Here is an 18,987-nt window from a genome sequence, read left to right on the forward strand (position 1 = left end):
AAACTTGGCAATTTGTAACTAAAAATATGGAACTTTTCATTGAAGATGCTGTGTGCATTGGATCTTTCCATTGTAGCAATAGTAATGTGATCTTCAACGCAAAACCAATGTACTGTATTAGAAAGACAGACAGAGCAAGATAAAATCGGTCTTATCGGTTTACCGAGCCCTAAGGATAATGGGCAACAAACTACAAGGATGCAGTCAATTGCATATGAAAAGCAGAAAAGGCTGTTAACATTTCCAAGTTGCCTTGGTGTATTTAATTATTAAACTGTCCACTTATTAGCATGGAATCGGGTGCAAAGAGAATTAATGAATTTGCATGTATCCATGTCAGAATGCATGCATTCAATTGCATTAGAATTGCAGTGTTGTCACTGTGCTTGCATACTTTGATCATGGACTGTAGCAGTTGTTGGGGCCACAGAATGTGTCATGTGAATTTGTAACTTGCAAATTTTACAAATATTGAATGACACATTATTTACACAAGCCTAACCCAACAGTTCATGGAACTCGTGTAAAAAAAGTTGTCTTGAAGCATAGTGATTAATTCTAGTCTTAAAATGTAGCATGTATGTATTTTTCCTACTCAACATTAAAATGGTACATTTTAATTTTCTCCTGTCCTCATTACTTTTTTTATAATCCACTCATTTGGATTTTAATCAAGTAATCTTTATGTGGAGGATATTGCCTTTTTAAAAAAAAAAGAAGCAGCTAAATGAGTTGCCCATTTATTATCCTTGGATCTCAAACATTGAATATTCATTGCCAACATGTGAGTACATCCATTTTACCTCTTTACCCTTTCCCCTCCCCTCTAGTGTTCCCAAGCTGTGGAATTGATGACATGATTCAGACAAATAGCTTGGGAGGAACACCACTAATGAAAAATGCCCATCTTGTAAAAAGAGAGCATTTTGACCAAGGGCTTTTTTGATTCATCAATGTCAATTAAGGAATGGGGTGGAGGTAGACTTGGTGTAGATCTCCAGTTTATTGTTATTTATCTAATACCTTTTTATATGGACACTGCTGCCTTGAATGACACCTGTTTGGTGGAATACCTGGAAGCTTAATTGATGTAAAATTATTTCCAACCTGAGGATATTTGCTCAGATTAAGACATCGGTCAGTGTCTGCACGTGTTAAGTTAGTCTTTAAACTAATTGAAAGCCATAGAAATGGTTGACCAAATAGTATATTAATTGTAGTAATGAAGTAGACCTTTGTTTCTGAATCCATGAATGCAGCGTTTCTCAACCTTTTAAATTGTCATGTCTCAGGGAACCCGTACATAAACATTATTATATCTTTAATCTCTTTCTTTCTCATTCATAAACTTAAAGTTCATAAGGCAAACATAATATATATTTCTGATAACTGGTTTAAGCAAAAAAAAAAACTTGCATTTTTCTCAAGTTTATTGACAATGTTAAAAAAAAACTGAAATCAAAATGCTTGTTCAAAACTGAAGCAAAGGCAAACAGAAGAACTAACCTTGGAGGGGAGAGAGCGAAAACAACACATAAAATTTCAATAAACCAACAAAAACATAAATAAACTTTTGATAAACTAACAAATAAACATACTTGAATTTTAAAAATTCATACAGCATCCCTAAATGATGGGTAAAGATGACTAAATGAGGGACTGTACGTGCACGCCAAGAGCACAGACAGGACTGCTGGAAACCGTGCATGTGTCTGTACTCGAGTGAGTCACTTGATGATACACGTATCTGTCACGTACAGCTCCTGTCCACTGACCACTAAAGGCTTTCACACTGGCGCTGTATAGATGTCGCTAAATATGGTGTACGTATATAATAAAATTACAAATATGAAATTAAGCACAAAAATGACTCGAATGCGTTTGCATATGATTAGCCTATTTATTCCTATTTCTTACTGAACCCCTGGCGACCTATCGTGGAACCCCAGCGTTCTGGGGAACCCCGGTTGAGAAACATAGCATTAGTGGGATTGGTTTCCTTTGGAGAAGAGGTGAATGGAAAATAATGGAAAAGCTAAGCCTTTGATGACCTTCGTATTGGATGACTAATTCTTGCATCATTTCATCAATATTATTGACGTTGACAACATTGTAGCGTAATTAGTATATCCTCTGCCAGAAATTTGTGACATGGGTTTTGGTAAAATGATAGATTTTGATCTAACGTATTATGCCCTGGGTAAATTAAGCTTCAATATAGAAAATTGTAAGGGAAACTGACAAAGGGTATGATAGAATTTTCCTCTTGAGGGGCCAGAATGGTTGAAAATCCAATAAAGAATTTGTGAGCGGTTCCTGATGCAGAAGGAGAATTTGGAACTTGCTACATGGAATGTTGTGTGAGGAGAGAAGAGAGGAGGCTTTACAACAAACTTGCTTTGGCTTCATAATCATGCTGTTGGCCTTCATAGGGAGAGGATTTGAGTATAGGAGCAAAGAGATCCTACTGCAGTTATACAGGGACCACACCTGGAGTATTGTGTGCAGTTTTGGTCTCCTAATTTGAGGAAGGACATTCTTGCTATTGAGGGATTGCAGCGTAGGTTCACCAGGTTAATTCCCGGGATGGCAGGACTAACATATGATGAGGTGAGGAAAAACATTTTCACCTAGAGAGTTGTGAATCTATGGAACTCTGCCACAGAAGGCAGTGGAGGCCAATTCATTGGATGTTTTCAAGAGTTTGGAATCAAGGGATATGGGGAGAAAGCTGGAACGGGGTACTGTTTTTGGATGATCAGCCATGATCATATTGAATGGTGGTGCTGGCTCGAAGGGCCGAATGGCCTACTTGTGCACCTCTGTTATGTTTCTATGCCATTTGGAATATAAATGTTGGTGGTAGAGGATAAAAAGTGGTCTTTGCTTGATCTCTTTTCTGGCATTGAGTTGGGTTACGCTGCTGTAAAGTCTCCATGCTAATGAGCCCAAAACATTTTATTTCTTCAAAACTTAACACAATTAGGCAATTCAGCCCATTGGATTTGTCCTGCTTTTGTGAAATGGGGCATACAGGGGTCATGTTTCTGTAGTGTTGGCAATGATGTGTGAACATTGCCCAGAGGTGTAGCTTGTTCTGGAGTACAAGTCTTCAGCTCTATGGCTGCAATGTTGCTTAGTTCCATGGCCTTTGCTCTCAACTATAGGATACTAGCAACATGACACACTGAACAGTGGATAGATTAAAAGGATGCAAAGGGCAACAAGTTAATCAGAATTTAAATGGGTTTGCCAGTTTTGGAAGATTATGTGAAATAGGCCTTGTGTGAGGAAGAATTAGTGTGGAATTCTTGCTGATGGCTTGAAAGGCTATATAGGCTAGGGACTGGTTAATTTTCCCAGGAAGGTTCCAAGCCCTGGTTCCAGTCTCCAAATAAGGAGTTGGATGTTGCTGAGACTAAGACATTTCTTCATCCACAAAGTTGTATGTCTTTGACATTATCTACCCAATGGGGCTTTTGGTATGTTCATGGAATTTTGGAATATTCATAGAAATAGGAATGCAGCATGAGGAGCTCGATGGCCCATCCCTAGTTGAAAGGGTGTTGACCTTAGCTGGGAACCCTTATACCTATAGGAGGAGCCATCTTGAGGAATGGCTGCTAGCCAGCAGACGTCCATTTTAATTAGCTTTTTTAATCGTTTTTAGTGAGTCCTGTTTTTTGCTCGTAGGGGATATGGACTTTTTAATGTGGGGGGTAGGTGTCAACTGTATTTCTAGGTCCCTACCAGGTCGGTGAGGCAGCTTTTTCTCCGAGCTGCCCGTCGACCTGTCCTCGTGGCCTACCAGCGGGCTTGGAGCGCCCAGCACCTCGGCCACGGTGGCGGCACAGCGCTGGAGCGCTTTCGTGGAGCGGAGCGGGCGATGCCTTGCCTGGGTCGCCGCGCTGGAGCTCCGGTGAGCTGAGACCGCCGTGTTCAACACCTCCGGGCTGCGGAGCGGAGCGGGCGGCGCCGACTTCATCATCGGGAGCCTGGGAGTTCCAAACCGGCTCTTGTCGGCTTCGGAAGCCGCGGTCTCCAACTAGAAAGCGGCCGTTCCAGATGGCCCAGCCGCTGAGAGGACTCTCCCGACGCCGGGGCAAGATCACCCGGTGAGAATGGCCAGGAACATCAGGCCTCCATAGAGGCAATTGCGGTGGCCTCAATAGGCCTGACTTTGGGGTGAGGACTGGACATTGTGCCTTCCCCCACAGTGGTATCCACTGTGGGGGGGGATGATTTATTTTGTCTGTAATGTAATCCTGTTAGTCTTTGTCCAAGATGGCTGCCGTGGAGGGAGAGTGGACGCTGGCGCGCTTTGGCTGCCGCTGCTCTCTCTTCACATTGTGTTTTTGATTTTCTGTTTTTGGACTGAATTCTGTTTTTAGTTTGTGTCTCTGTGATGTCTTTATTATTTATTTTACTCTGATTATATGTCTATATTCCTGTTAATCTATGTAAGGTGTCCTTGAGATGTCTGAAAGGCACCCAACAAATAAAATGTATTATTATTATTATTATACAAAAGGCAGCTATTGTCTTAAGTGTAATTCCACTGCAAATCACGGCACCATTAGAGATTAATACAATATTGCAAATCCTGAATGGATTTACCAAAATACCAGATTCGGCCTGGGACTTTGATTGCAACGGAGGTTTGTGGCAGTAATTACATAAACCTCTGCAAATGAAGAAAAACGACTGCTGGAAATGCAGGAACTTCACAATGGGTTGGGCAGTGACAATGGGTAGATGGACTGTATAGACAGGCTGCTGACCTTTTCCATTGCATTTTGGATTAGATACAGGTTCCATGTATGCCATTGAAAATGATCAATTTCTTGGAAGACTAAAGCAGCATGGTATCTATCATTCTGGTGGTCTAGCTCCAACCAACATATCCCCTGGTAGAACACCTCAATTATTATTTGAGCTTGTTTTGAAGCCAATTGCTTCATTTCTACATTATAAACAATGGCAGCACTTTGGATGAATTTCAATTATTGCAAATTCCTTTTTTGGGACCTTGTATTGGGCACTAAATGTTTTAGGTCTCTTTGGCTCTCTGCCCATCCACAATCCAATGTGTGATCAAACTTTATTTACCAGCCCTCCAACACTCCTCCTCCCAGCCAACGCACGCATACAGCGCACGCACGCACGCACACGCACACACCTAATCCATCAACACTCTTTGCTTAGGATCCTTTCAGATCTGATGCTGGTCATTTAATACTGGTCATTTGAGTGCAAAAGCAATTTTTTTTAAACCAGACTCTGCAAAAAATACGTTCTCACCTAAGGATTGAAAACCACTGGGTCTATTTCTGCATTTTGCCACGATCCATTCTGAAGCGGTTTTCCTAGCTATGATTCAACTATCTGCAACATAACTACAAACTAGTAATCTGTCAGCATTCCATTATTGTGTTGTACAATTTCTGCACATTGACCTCCTTTTCAGCTCTTGACTTTCACTGCTTCTGTCTTTGAAAGAATAACTATTTGGGGGCGAAAGTGATGAGCTCAATTTCCTATATCAAAACCTATTTGCAAGTGTTCTTTCCCAAATTTAACACACATTCTTATCCTTGCATTGTCTGAACTATTCACCCATTGGTTCCATTTCTATTCCTGAGCATCTTTGGCCAAGTCTCGATAGAATTCATCATGCCTTCCTTCCAAAAGCTGTCCATGTCACCCAGACACGGTGTCCTTTCCAGTAGATGGGTCACCCCTAAAATGTGATTGAAATGAAGCATATAGTACCTCAATCATAATATTACCAAGGCATTAAAGGTGGCCATTTGACTCACTGGGTCTATGCTGGGTCCCAGTAGTGCAGTCTCACACTCCTTGCAGTGCTACAGATTATTTTCTCATTGGCACATTTAGTTTGAGGCTCTGATTTGAATCTAATTGCTCTACCCATTAATTCCAGATCATGATTCTAAATGAGGTGTATCCCCATTATATTTTTCCTTTGTATTTTAAATTGAACTGTAGTGTTAGTTCTTTAAACAGTTACTAATGGGAGCTGCTTCCCATTATTTACACTAGTGACGCTCTTGCACACTCTTGTTCAATCTGTTTTAAACTTTCTCTGCACCAGACAACTTGACCCCTGGATTCCCTGTCTCATAGCCCTGTCCCACGGTACGAGTTCATTCCAAGAGTTCTACTGAGTTTAAAAAAAAATCAAACTCGTGGCAAGCACGGAGAATGAACGTAGCGGGTACGTTGGAGCTCGGTGACTTCTCTTAGCGGCTCGTAACACTAACGGTAGGTACATGGGAGGACTCGCTAACGGCAGGTAAGCACGGGAAGACTCGTGAAGATTTTTCAACATGCTGAAAAATGTCCATGAGAGCCCCAAGTACCGACAAGTGGCCATTACCGTAAATCTCCGAGTTCGAATCGGGGCAAACTCAGGAGAGCTCTTGGAATGAACTCGTACTGTGGGACAGGGCTTTAACCGTGTGTAGCTAAGTTGAACTAGCTAGTCCGTCTAACCAGGAAACGAATTTTCTCCAGAAGTCGATACAAGTTGTTCCTTCACACTGAATTTCCACTTCTATCTGGTCTGCATCTGCTGTCTGAGGTTCTACAAGTAGGGCTTCTATCTAAAAGTAGAAGCAAATTGTGCTTCCAATCTTGCAGAAATTGCAGACAAAACTGAAGGATGAAAATGGCAATAAGTTGAAATTCAAATTGTAACTGAATGGTTTCAGCTGTGCTCACCTGCTGTTCTCCTCAATCACTCTATTTTGTTCAATCAATTTTATTCATTTTTGTTTGCTTTGAAATGTTTGGAAACTGCAACAATTTCCTGACCCATGGTAATCAAAGGTTGGAGCCCTGTACTCTCCATCATCTCGGTTGGATGTGTCAGAATTGGCAAGATTTTAGATGGTTGGTTATCCTGTTTCCTGCTTCAGTGCAGCATTTGAAAGCAGGAGCTGAAAAAAAACTTGATCAAGAAATTGCTCTTTTTTAAGTTACCTTTTTTTCAGAAGTAGGTGCGTGATCTCACTGGCAAACATTTATAAAGCAGCTGCAACTGGTACATTCTTTCAAATTTAATGCTAGCAAGCCTCAATGGGGAAAACTTGAGTGGAGGAATTCTCCAAAATGTGAAGTGGCTTCATGGGGAAGTATTACATATACAAGTTGGTGAACTAAGGGTAGCTTTCAAGAATTTGATTCCAATTACTCTATCAAAGATGAGTGTATAATCTGGCATTCTGTGGCAAGTCAAACATTAAGGACTTAAAGGAAGCAAATCCGATTAGCGGAACTGAAATTGTTCTCAAACCACCTCACTGAAGTTGGAGAATGAGAAGTTGAATTCTGGGTGAAAATAGATGCTGATATAGAAATCACTTCAACTTTTTGGTTTGATAATTAATGTTATCTTGAGCAAGCTACAGCAGCAGTTGAAGATTGAGGAAAGCAACGATAAATCTAATGAGCTAAGAATATCCTGGGTGGATGCTGGTAAAGATCAGGAATCATTCCTCAATGTGAGGCCAAGTGCAGTACAAGTGTACAAGCATATGGTTATGCAGCTTTCTAAAGGCAGGTTAGTCAGATATAACACAAAATGCTGCAGACTTTATCTCAATACCATCAGCATCAATGTATGATGCTGCAGATTTTCCTCTTGAAGCAACTTGCAAACATGAACTTGCAGTAAACAGTGGTGTTGTAGTAAGTGAGATGTATAGTACCGTTGCAATAAGTTTAACATTTCAGTATACTTTTTAATTTTAAGTAACTGCCTGCAGAATATTGCAATGATGTATGATACTTTATTACTGAAATACACAAGATGAATAACAATACTCTAAACTGTAAATGTGGCATTTCCAGTCCCATCTATAACTTGTGTAGGAAGGAACTGCTGCTGTATACTGTCGATAGACACAAAGTGCTGCAGTAACTTAGCGAGTCGGGCAGCATCTCTGGAGAAAAAGGATGGATGATGCTTATTGAAAACACCACAATTTCAAGGTGCAGTCACTGTTTGGAACAGTCTGCTAAAGTAGCCCAGACCGATGAACCTACAGTAATATCAGAATGTGTACTATACAAATCAGTTCTGAAGGCATTTTTAATTCCTGGTAAAGACGCAGTTGGATAAAGCCTCCACCAGATGTCAGTAGATACCAAGGTACTGAACATACTCCCACGCTGGTGATTTAGTGCTTGGAATCTTTGCTTGTAGTTTAGTGATCTAATTCAATTTTAGTTCCCTGAAGTGCTCTGGCCCTGTCCGTCACAAATGCATTAGTAGTTAATATGACTTGATCTATTCACTCATTCCTTTCGTTAAATCCTTTTATGCAGCATCCAATCATTTAAAATGCTGGCACCAGTTATATTAATTTGGCTGTTCAGGAGATTCAATGATTCTTACCCCTTTTCACTCCAGAAAATTACTGAATGATTAAACTGCTTATCTCTGCCTGACTAAAATAAAGACCCTCATGTTTTTGGAATGTAAACTTCAATGCTCCAAAGGAGAGATACTTGGAACGGCCCATGTGCCCCAGACACAACCCATCCACTCTGCACCTTGAACCACATCATCACAGTCCAGGAACACTAACCTGCTCAATAAACACCAGAACCTGTAAAGTGCCTTTCACAAATCCTCAAACTAAAACACTTTACACCAGTTATCAAAAGTACTGCAGCATACAGCGTGTGAAACAGGCCAAGCAAGATACACACTGGAAAAAACTCCAGGAGTGTGTTGGACTTTGCAAGAACTACACCTCTGCTCATCTAAATGGAGAGGAAAGGAAGTTGACCAAAAGGTAAGAATCAGGTAATTTACTCTTTCCCAATTCTAGTTTAATTCTTTTAAGTGGTTTACTTTTAATATTATTTTGGATGCCAAATATATTCAAAGCTTTAAACAGTCTTAACATTAGAACGAGTTAGCTGACAGTCGTGTTTTTAATTTCCCCTGCCCCGAACATGACATCTTGTGCTCCCAACACCCAGTAAAGACCCTGTGCCCACCATGTTGCAGGAAGGTAGAAGTGGGCTTGGAGCATAGCGCTGCAGATCCAAGATATCTCAGATCATTGGCAGGAATTGTAGCTGTTTTTTAATCAATGTTTGGAACATTTCCCGTGGATCTTTGACCAATGCAATGTGATGGACCACACACTTCCACTCAAGTCCATTTTGTCTCCTTTGGCATCTGTGCACTCCTCTTTGTGGTTATAAACCTTTGCCCTGCTGTGTCCAGTTGTGCAATCGGCACCAGATTAAACCCCAGGTACGAGCCGAATATTTCCGGCAGTGTGTTTTATTTCCTGTTCCCTGTAACTGCTGTGCTCAGCAAGTCACAGATTCAGCACGGTTTTGTTCTATCAACTGCCATTTATCTTTCTCAGTTTGCATTTCTCCCAGACAGATCAGCTATTTTGTAGATGAGCCAATGATTAAAAACATTATTGGTCCATGCGGGAAGCACAGATTCGTCCATGGAAGGGCGGGTGGGTAGTTTGCAATGTGGTTTTAAAAACATTAATTTCTCTGGCTTAGACAGCAACAAAAAACATTTGTCATCTGGTCAATGTGTCTCCATCTTCTTGTAGACACTTACCCTCCCCTCTTTCCAATGTAAAACACCTGTTTTCTCACTTCACCACTTCTGAGGAGGTCACTGATATGAAACATTTACCTCTTTCTCTCTCTGCACATATGTTACATGCTGCGTATGTCCAGCATGTTTCATTTTCATTTCAAGTTTATAACATCTGCAGTTGTTCACTCGGCGTCTAAAATTGCCTCCAATGTGTAACGAGCAGTTGAGGAAGTGAAAACAGATCTGGTGTGAATGGGTCTTGGGCCAAAGGGCCTAATTCCATGCTGCGTCTCCAAACTAAATTGTTGCTTTTCATCATTGGCCTATCTGCATCAGGAGATGTCCATCGTGCTGCTGTGGATGAGGTGACGACACAAGTAAACTCTTCAGATGAATGAATGGAGAATTGTTGTACTGCTGGCCCAGAGATCAATAAATATTCATGCTGTCTGTAATTCTGAGTGCATTCCAAATAGACAATGGGTGCAGGAGTAGGCCATTTGGCCCTTCGAGCCAGCACCGCCATTCAATGTGATCAGGGCTGATCATCCCCAATCACTACCCTGTTCCTGCCTTCTCCCCATATCCCCTGACTCTGCTATTTTTAAGAGCCCTATCTAGCTCTCATGAAAGCATCCAGAAAACCTGCCTCCACTGCCTTCTGAGGCAGAGAATTCCACAGACTCACCACTCTGTGAGGAAAAAATGTTTCCTCGTCTCTGTCTTCTGGACTCCCCCAACATCGGGAACATGTTTCCTGCCTCTAGCGTGTCCAAACCCTTAACAATCTTGCACACAAATGTTGCACACCTGGCTTTTGGAAAAATAATGTCACTCAACAGCCAATCATTCTTAATAAATCTCAATTGGAGATACCACCTGGACATCTGCTCTTTGAAAGAAGTGTTTAGTTTAGAGGTACAGCATAGAAACAGGCCCTTTGGCCCACTGGATCCATGCCGACCAGCGATCCCCACATATTAACATTATCCTGCATGCACTTTTACATTTAGCAAGCCAATTTTCCGACATACCTGTACGTCTGTGGAGTGTGGGGGGAACCGAATATCTCTGAGAAAACCCACGCAGGTCACGGGGAGAACGTAAAACTCCGTACAGACAGCGCCCGTCGTCAGGACCGAACCCGGGTCTCGGGCGCTGCCCGCAATCGAAGGCTGCAACTTTACGGCTGCACAACCGTGTCAAAATCATGAATACATTGATTTGGCCTAGACACAGCCTATTTCCAAATACATATTTCCAAATAAATAAGTTCTCCATCTTTGACGTCCCATGGTCACCATTGACCAGGATTCACCTGGCCCAACCACATAAATAACCTGGTTATAAGAGGCTGTGTCTTGGGACAGACATTCCTGACAAACTGTTTACAAGGCTCAAGTGTGGTGGAGTTATATCCATTTGCCTGAATGAGGTCAGCTCGAACACTTGGCAGTTTAACAGCATGCAGCCTGAAGCAACTTGCTTCATCAGCACCCCACCCAAGACCATCTGCACTGCTTGCTATATGATGTCATTTGCTCTGACTGCATCTCCCAAATCCGTGATCCTCCAGCACAGGGGCGGCAGGTAGAAGACAATGCTACCACCTGCAGTATCCTGAAGGGCAAATGCTTTGCTATTCCTTCATCATTAGGGACTATACATTTTTAATCAATAGGACTTGTAGTAACGTCAATGGAAGGATTTGATTGATAAATCTTTGGTAATCAAGTGATGTGGGGGTTAGTGTAGATAAATTCAGCGGTGCCCCTGTCAGATGGCAGAGCCAAAATGAAGGTCTGCTCTTGTTTCTTGTCTAAGGACTACAATGATTCAAAGAAGCTGCCTTGCCTCCCTTTTCGAACTTATCGCAATGAGCAGTGAATAATGGCCTTGCAAGTCACACCTACATCCCAAGAAATTAATAATTGAAATAAAGGTGTTTCAGACCTACTTCTATACGTGGCTCGATGACCAACAGGAACCGAGTAGTCGACATGCTGGGTGATTCGGGGTTAAGGATCGGGACTGGCAAAGATTCTTTCAAGTAATTCAGCAGCATGTTTGTTGAGCTTCACCATGGCAGTGAACAGCAGGCCAAAATCTTCCACCCCTCCCCCATGCACTTGCACCCCCCGACTCACCACCCCCTTCCCCATCTGCACTTACACCCCTACCCCATCGGTACTGCGATCCGCGCTATTCCCCCCCCCCCCCCCCCATCTACACAATTACCCCCCTCCCTTCCCCCATCTACATCACCATCCCCCCCTCTCACCCGCCCCCCCCACTACATCACCATCCCCCGCCACTGCCACTTTGCTACTTCAAGAAAATATTCCAAAATAAGTTAAAAGTAACTGGAAAATATACATTATCAGCCTCACAACATTCCAACCAGCTCCTCCCAATGATCTCACAATCAAACACTTTCTAAACACAAATAGGGGGGAAATCAGCAGGAATTTTGTCTGACCAGATGCTGCACATAATTTAACCTTTGTGGATCGAATACCCGTCCCATTGCTCAGTCCCCACTTGCTCTATAAATACAGCTCAATATGAATTTCACAGTTTTGTAATTGATTGTTTTTCCATCATCATGATCTGCTGAGTCAGCACCATACACTTTACTGGGCACCTCCACACAGAACATAGAACAGTACAACACAGAAATGGGCCCTTAGGGCCAGCATGACTGCAGAGAATGATACCGTTAAACCCATCTCCACTGTCTACATGATCCATATCCCACTATTCTCTGCACTCCATGTGCTTTATAATAAGCCTCTTCAACACCACTATTGTATCTGCCCCCCACTCGTTCCATACCCCCACCATTATTCTGTATGTCTCCTTTAAACTTTCCCCCTCTCACCTTATGGCAATGCCCTCTAGTGTTGGACATTCCCAACATTTTTAAGCCTCATAATTCTACATGCTTCTACCAGACTCCTCCCAACCTCTGACGTTCCAGAGAAAACAATTCCAAGTCTATTCAACCCTTCCCTGTAGCTGAAACCCTCTAATCTAGGCAGTATTCTCTTCAAAACCTCAAAATCTTTCCTATAATGCACGACCAGAACTGCACATAGTTCTCCAAATGCTGGCCAGCCAAAGTCCCATGGAGCTACATCAGGAGGTCCTGACTCATACTCTTCAAGAACAGTACCACCTCTTCATCCATCTCAGATTCTAGCTCTCTATCTCTGTCTGTCTCGCTCTCTCTATGCCCGTCTCTCTCTGTGCCTGTCTCTGTCTCTCTCTCTCTGTCTCTCTCTGTCTCTCCGTATCTCTGTGAATGATTCACTGTCTCACTGACGTTCTGGGATAGGTGTGGAGAATAAAATGGTATTAGTACTGAGTTAGGGTAAAATGGATGTTTGATGATTCTGTGAAAAATGATGGCTCTGGAGCCTTCCAAGGAAACTCCAAGGTGCTCTATAAAATTCAAGTTGGATTGTTCCAATATTTAGACATCTGGCAAAATTCTGAGTACGATTGTGATATGGAAGGTAAAATGAACTAGATAGAGATGTCCCACAGCTTCACAACCTATTCCTTTCCTCCCATTACATGTCTAACCTTCATCAATCGTCAGATGGACATTTGGGTGATGAGCTGGAGATCCGAGCGCGCTGGAACTCAGCAAGTGTGATTCACCAAAGGACGAATCTTCGCCAAGAACGGCCCCATTGCATCACTTCCATAAGCAAGCACAGTTATTTACTTTGGACTAAAACATGAAATGATAAACAACTGTGTTATCGAGGTAATCTGTGGGTACAGACAAGCAGCACCAATTGCAATCTTTCTCCCAGTAATATATATTTAAGGTATATTTGTGCCGACTCTTCTAAGGCTTTGTGCTATTTTCATCACATTTGTTGCTCAAGAAAAACCACCTTTTATCTTTCAAGCTAAACTTGAAAGGACTAAGTTATTTCTTGATGTCTACTGAAAGTCATAAAAACGTCTCACTTGTTTGTTAAAAAAGGTTGTTATTGCTTATTTTGGCCCCAAAATCTAATAAATGGAGGAATTTATTAAGTGAAAATAGTATTTTCCTGTCATGATAGTCCAGACTCTGAAGAGATGATAGGAAACAGACTATCTTTTCTGGCATGTTAGCAAAGCCTTAACGATTAGGCCGTCAGCCAAGCAAGCCGTTAGTGGGGACTTGTTGCACTGAAAACTAATTCTTTTACATGTGCAGCTTGCTTTGGTAGCTTCTCAATGAACTTCTACCAACAGGTAGATTGTTTTATCACAGCTTGTGACCTCTGCACTTTGTTAGTTTACAGATGAAATTAACTGGACGGAACGAGACCATTCGTCCCATTGAGCCAATGCCAGCTTTTGTAAGAGATGACCAATTAGTGGCACGTGTCTATCCTTTGCACATGCCTGTGTAAGATGCACCCCAATCTATCCCAATCCTGATTGAACCTTTATGTTAAATCGCATTAAATCCAGTCTATCCAGTCTACCAAGCGATCTTAATCCACTGTAGTTTGCCCACGGCCACAACAGGTCCGCAGACATTACCATCGCCCTGACCCTACACTCATCCCTGGAACACCTGGATAAGAGTGACACCTACGTCACACCACATAGACTACAGCTCTGCCTTTAATACCATTACACCATCCAAGCTCATCACCAAACTCACTCTGCAACTGGATCCTCGACTTCCTGACCAACAGTCCCCAAACAGGCCCTGGTCTCAAAACAATAAAGGGGTTTCCACCCGAAACGTTGCCTATTTCCTTCGCTCCATAGATGCTGCTGCACCCGCTGAGTTTCTCCAGCATTTTTGTGTTTCTCCACCAACCTTTTTCTCAACGTCAGCATGAAAAAGGAGATAATGAATGAGTTCAGGAAGAGAAACGGTTCACATAACCCGCCCAGTTTGCATTGACGGCACCAAAGTAAAGATGATTGAAAACTTCAAATTCTTAGGATTATTAAAGCAACAAGCAACACCTCTACATCCTCAGAAGGTTTAGGAAGCTCGGCATGACTGGAACAAAACTCACCAACTTCTACAGATGCGCTGTTGAAAGCATTTTATCAGGATGCAGCTTGGTTTGGGAACAGCTCCATCCAAAACCGCCAGAAATTGCAATGAATTGTGGTCGCAGCCCAGACCATCACACAAACCATTGACTACATTTATACCGTGCCCTGCCTCGGCAAGGCCAGCAGCTTCATCAAGGACTAGTCGCACCCTGGCCACTCCCTCTTCTCCCCACTCCCATCAGGCAAAAAGGTACAGAAGTGTGAAAATGCACATGTCCAGTTTCAGGGTTGCACATGCACATGCCCAGCTGTTATCAGGCAACTGAACCGTCCTACCACAACTATGCACATGCACACGCCCAGCTGTTATCAGGCAACTGAACCATCCTACTACAACTAGAGAGCTGTGCAAGATAAACCCAGTACAATCCACCTGCCTCTTTATAACGATAGCACTTCCTTCGCAAGCTTTTTAAATATATTTATTGGTACAAGCTGTAGCAAAATAATGGATCTGAACTGTGATCGTCCACTCACTCAGCTCCTTCAACAAACTGCCATTTATAGCAGTGTGTTGGAGGGAATGGCAGATGCTGGTATTCATCGAAGATAGACACAAAGTGCTGGAGTAACTCAGCGGGACAGGCAGCATCTGTGGAGAATGTGGATAGTGCTGGAGTAACTCAGCGGGACAGGCAGCATCTCTCGAGAGAAGTAAATGGATGATGTTTCAAGTTGAGACCCTTCTTCAGACAGAGTTAGGGGGGAGGGAAACTAGAGACTATGAAAAGATACAGAACAAATCAGCTGGAACCAATGATCAGGGTAAGGTGGAGCCCACAATGGTCCATTGTTGGTTGTGGAAGAGGTGATAATGATGGGATATGAACAGTGAAGCTAACAGGATGAACAAATCATTGATATAACCAACAATGGGCCCAGCACCAATCCCTGAGGCACGCCACTAGTCACAGGCCTCCAGCGTGTGGACTCAGTGGGGGAAAAAGGGCCTGTTTCTATGCTGTATCTCTAGACTAAACTAAACTAAACTAAGCCTTCTCCTCTAATTCTACACAATGCTGACCCAGTTCCTGACATGTCTTTCTTTGTTCTTCCACACTGCCAACCACTTCATCATAGTTCACAGGGTATTAAACGCCACCTGTTCCTTGTGCCCCACTCCTCACTGTCTTCCCTCCCCACTCCTCACCCCTCTTTCAATCGGAGGAAAGGTTCCCTCTGTCCATCAACCTACACATTCAACCAATCATCCTCTTGATTCCTGGCATCTTCGACACAGCTCCTCTATGCTCACTCTTTGCTCTCTCACTTATAAATCTTCCCGATTCACAGGTTGACTCTTCTGTCCCTGCATGGCCCTTCATATCCGTACAACACTTGCCCTTTCACCTCTCCCTTTCCAGTGACCAAGGGCCCAGACATTGTCCAGGTGAAGCAGCAATTCAATTGCATGTTCCACGTTTGAACTGAGGCTGATGCTGCAATGCTGTTGGTGAGCAGCAGATGGCAGCATCACACCCTGGTCCAGTCCCATTGCTTTACCCACAGGCTCGTCTGTTGCTGTCAACTTGTGATAAACAAATAAACAAATAAAGTCATTCACACTTTTCCTCTTTTCCTTGTTCAATCCCATCTGCTCTTTAAATCAACGTCTTCAGGAATCTGGTCCATGTACGTGTCTGTCTCTGTGTATGTGTATGTGTACATGTATGTGTACGTGTATGTGTATGTGTACATGTATGTGTACGTGTATGTGTACATGTATGTGTCTGTCTCTGTGTATGTGTACATGTATGTGTCTGTGTACATGTATGTGTCTGTACATGTTTGTGTCTGTGTATGTGTCTGTATCTGTCTCTGTATGTGTGCATGAATGTGTCTGTGTACATGTATGTGTCTGTGTACATGTATGTGTCTGTCCATGTATGTGTCTGTATCTGTGTGTGTGTATGTGTACATGTATGTGTCTGTACATGTATGTGTCTGTGTACATGTATGTGTCTGTATCTGTGTATGTGTACATGTATGTGTCTGTACATGTATGTGTCTGTGTACATGTATGTGTCTGTATCTGTCTCTGTGTATGTGTACATGTATGTGTCTGTGTCTCTGTGTACATGTATGTGTCTGTGTACATGTATGTGTCTGTGTACGTGTATGTGTCTGTACATGTATGTGTATGTATGTGTACGTGTCCGTGTCTGTGTCTAATGCTTCATTCTTGTGCAATGTCACTCCAAGCTGCTCTGTAACGTCAGTGGAACAAGGGTCAGTCGGCTCTGGGTTTCTGCCAATCTTCAGCTGAGGTCAAACTGTCCTGAGGAGTAGATGTGGGAATGTTCACAGAGCCCCAGAACCGCCTCTCTCTCTCTCTCTCCCTCTCTGTCTCCCTCTCTCTGTCTCTGTCTCTGTCTCTGTCTCTGTCTCTGTCTCTGTCTCTCTCTCTGTCTCTCTCTCTCTCTCTCTCGTTGCATCTCCTCCTTTTCCTAATCGGCCACCATTCAGATAATAGTCTACTTTCCTGTTCTTGCCACCAAAATGGATAACCTCACATTTATCCACATTATACTGCGTCTGCCATACATTTGCCCACTCACCCATCCTATCCAAGTCACCTTGCAGCCTCCTAGCATCCTCCTCACAGCTAACACTGCCCCCCAGCTTCGTGTCATCCGCAAACTTGGAGATGTTGCATTCAATTCCCTTGTCCAAATCATTAATATATATTGTAAATAGCTGGGGTCCCAGCACTGAGCCTTGCGGTACCCCACTAGTCACTGCCTGCCATTGTGAAAAGGACCCGTTTACTCCTACTCTTTGCTTCCTGTCTGCCAGCCAGTTCTCTATCCACATCAATACTGAACCCCCAATACCGTGTGCTTTAAGTTTGTATACTAATCTCTTATGTGGGACCTTGTCGAAAGCCTTCTGAAAGTCCAGATATAACACATCCACTGGTTCTCCCTTATCCACTCTACTAGTTACATCCTCGAAAAATTCTATAAGATTCGTCAGACATGATTTACCTTTCATAAATCCATGCTGACTTTGTCCAATGATTTCACCACTTTCCAAATGTGCTGCTATCCCATCTTTAATAACTGATTCTAGCAGTTTCCCCACCACCGATGTTAGACTAACTGGTCTGTAATTCCCCGTTTTCTCTCTCCCTCCCTTTTTAAAAAGTGGGGTTACATTAGCTACCCTCCAATCCTCAGGAACCACTCCAGAATCTAAAGAGTTTTGAAAAATGATCACTAATGCATCCTGACACTATCCCGAAATGGCCGAACCTTAACTCTAAGGTTCTTTACATTCTCAGTTCCAACCTTTTAAAAGGACATTAAATCTTTCATTGTATAAATCACTAAGATTGTGTGTTGGTTTCAGAAAGTTTCATTTCCCTTTAACCGATCCGTGTCACCCTCCACCCTCTAACGCCTCTCCCAATAAACACCCCCTTCACATCTCGTGCCACCAAGGGACCGTTCTCTCAAGTTGCCAGCTGACTCCGACACAGTTCCGTTGGTTCCTCCACAGTCTGTGTTGTTGACCCTGGAACAAAGCTTTAGGAATGTCACCTTAATGAATGGCCAAGCTAATCTTCTCTGTATCATTCCAATGGGCAAAAGGTATAGAGTGTGAAAACGCACACCTCCAGATCCAGGGGCAGTTACTTCCCAGCCAACTCATCCTTCCTTCCACAACTAGAGAGCAGTGCGACCTTATAGGGTGCATTTTGTCAGTGTTCATGCATGTGCCATGTGTGTGTACATTTACACATGCATATTGGCATGAGTTTCTCAGTGTGCACAAGTGTGTTTGCACAATGCTATGTGTGTGAGTCGTCTGTGTATGTGCGTTAGTGTGTGTAAGTGTGTGTGGGGGTGCATGTGCGTGTGAGTGCGTGTATGTGCAGGTGTGCGTGAGTCTGCGTGTATGTGCAGGTGTGCGTGAGTCTGCGTGTATGTGCATGTGTGATTATGTGTGAGTGAGTGTGCGTGATTCTGCGTGCGTTAGTGCAGGTGTGTATGTGTGAGTTCACGTGTGTGCGTTAGTGCATGTGCGGGAACATGCGTGTCTCGTGTACACATGCTAAGCCCAGCCCACACATGTCTGCGACCAGCTGTGGGCTGAAGCAGATCGGGAAGGAACAGAGGCAGCGAATCCCTATCACATGAGCAATAAAACAGAAACCTGTATATATTGGTATATATTATAATATATTGTATATTTATATATTACAATACATACAACATATACAAGACATCGCTGGGCCATCTGAGACACGACCAAGCCCGCTGGTGAGTTGGCAGTCCTGCCCACAGTGGGCG

Source organism: Leucoraja erinacea, chromosome 30 (genome assembly GCF_028641065.1).
Source record: "Leucoraja erinacea ecotype New England chromosome 30, Leri_hhj_1, whole genome shotgun sequence".
Taxonomy (NCBI): Eukaryota; Metazoa; Chordata; class Chondrichthyes; order Rajiformes; family Rajidae; genus Leucoraja; species Leucoraja erinaceus.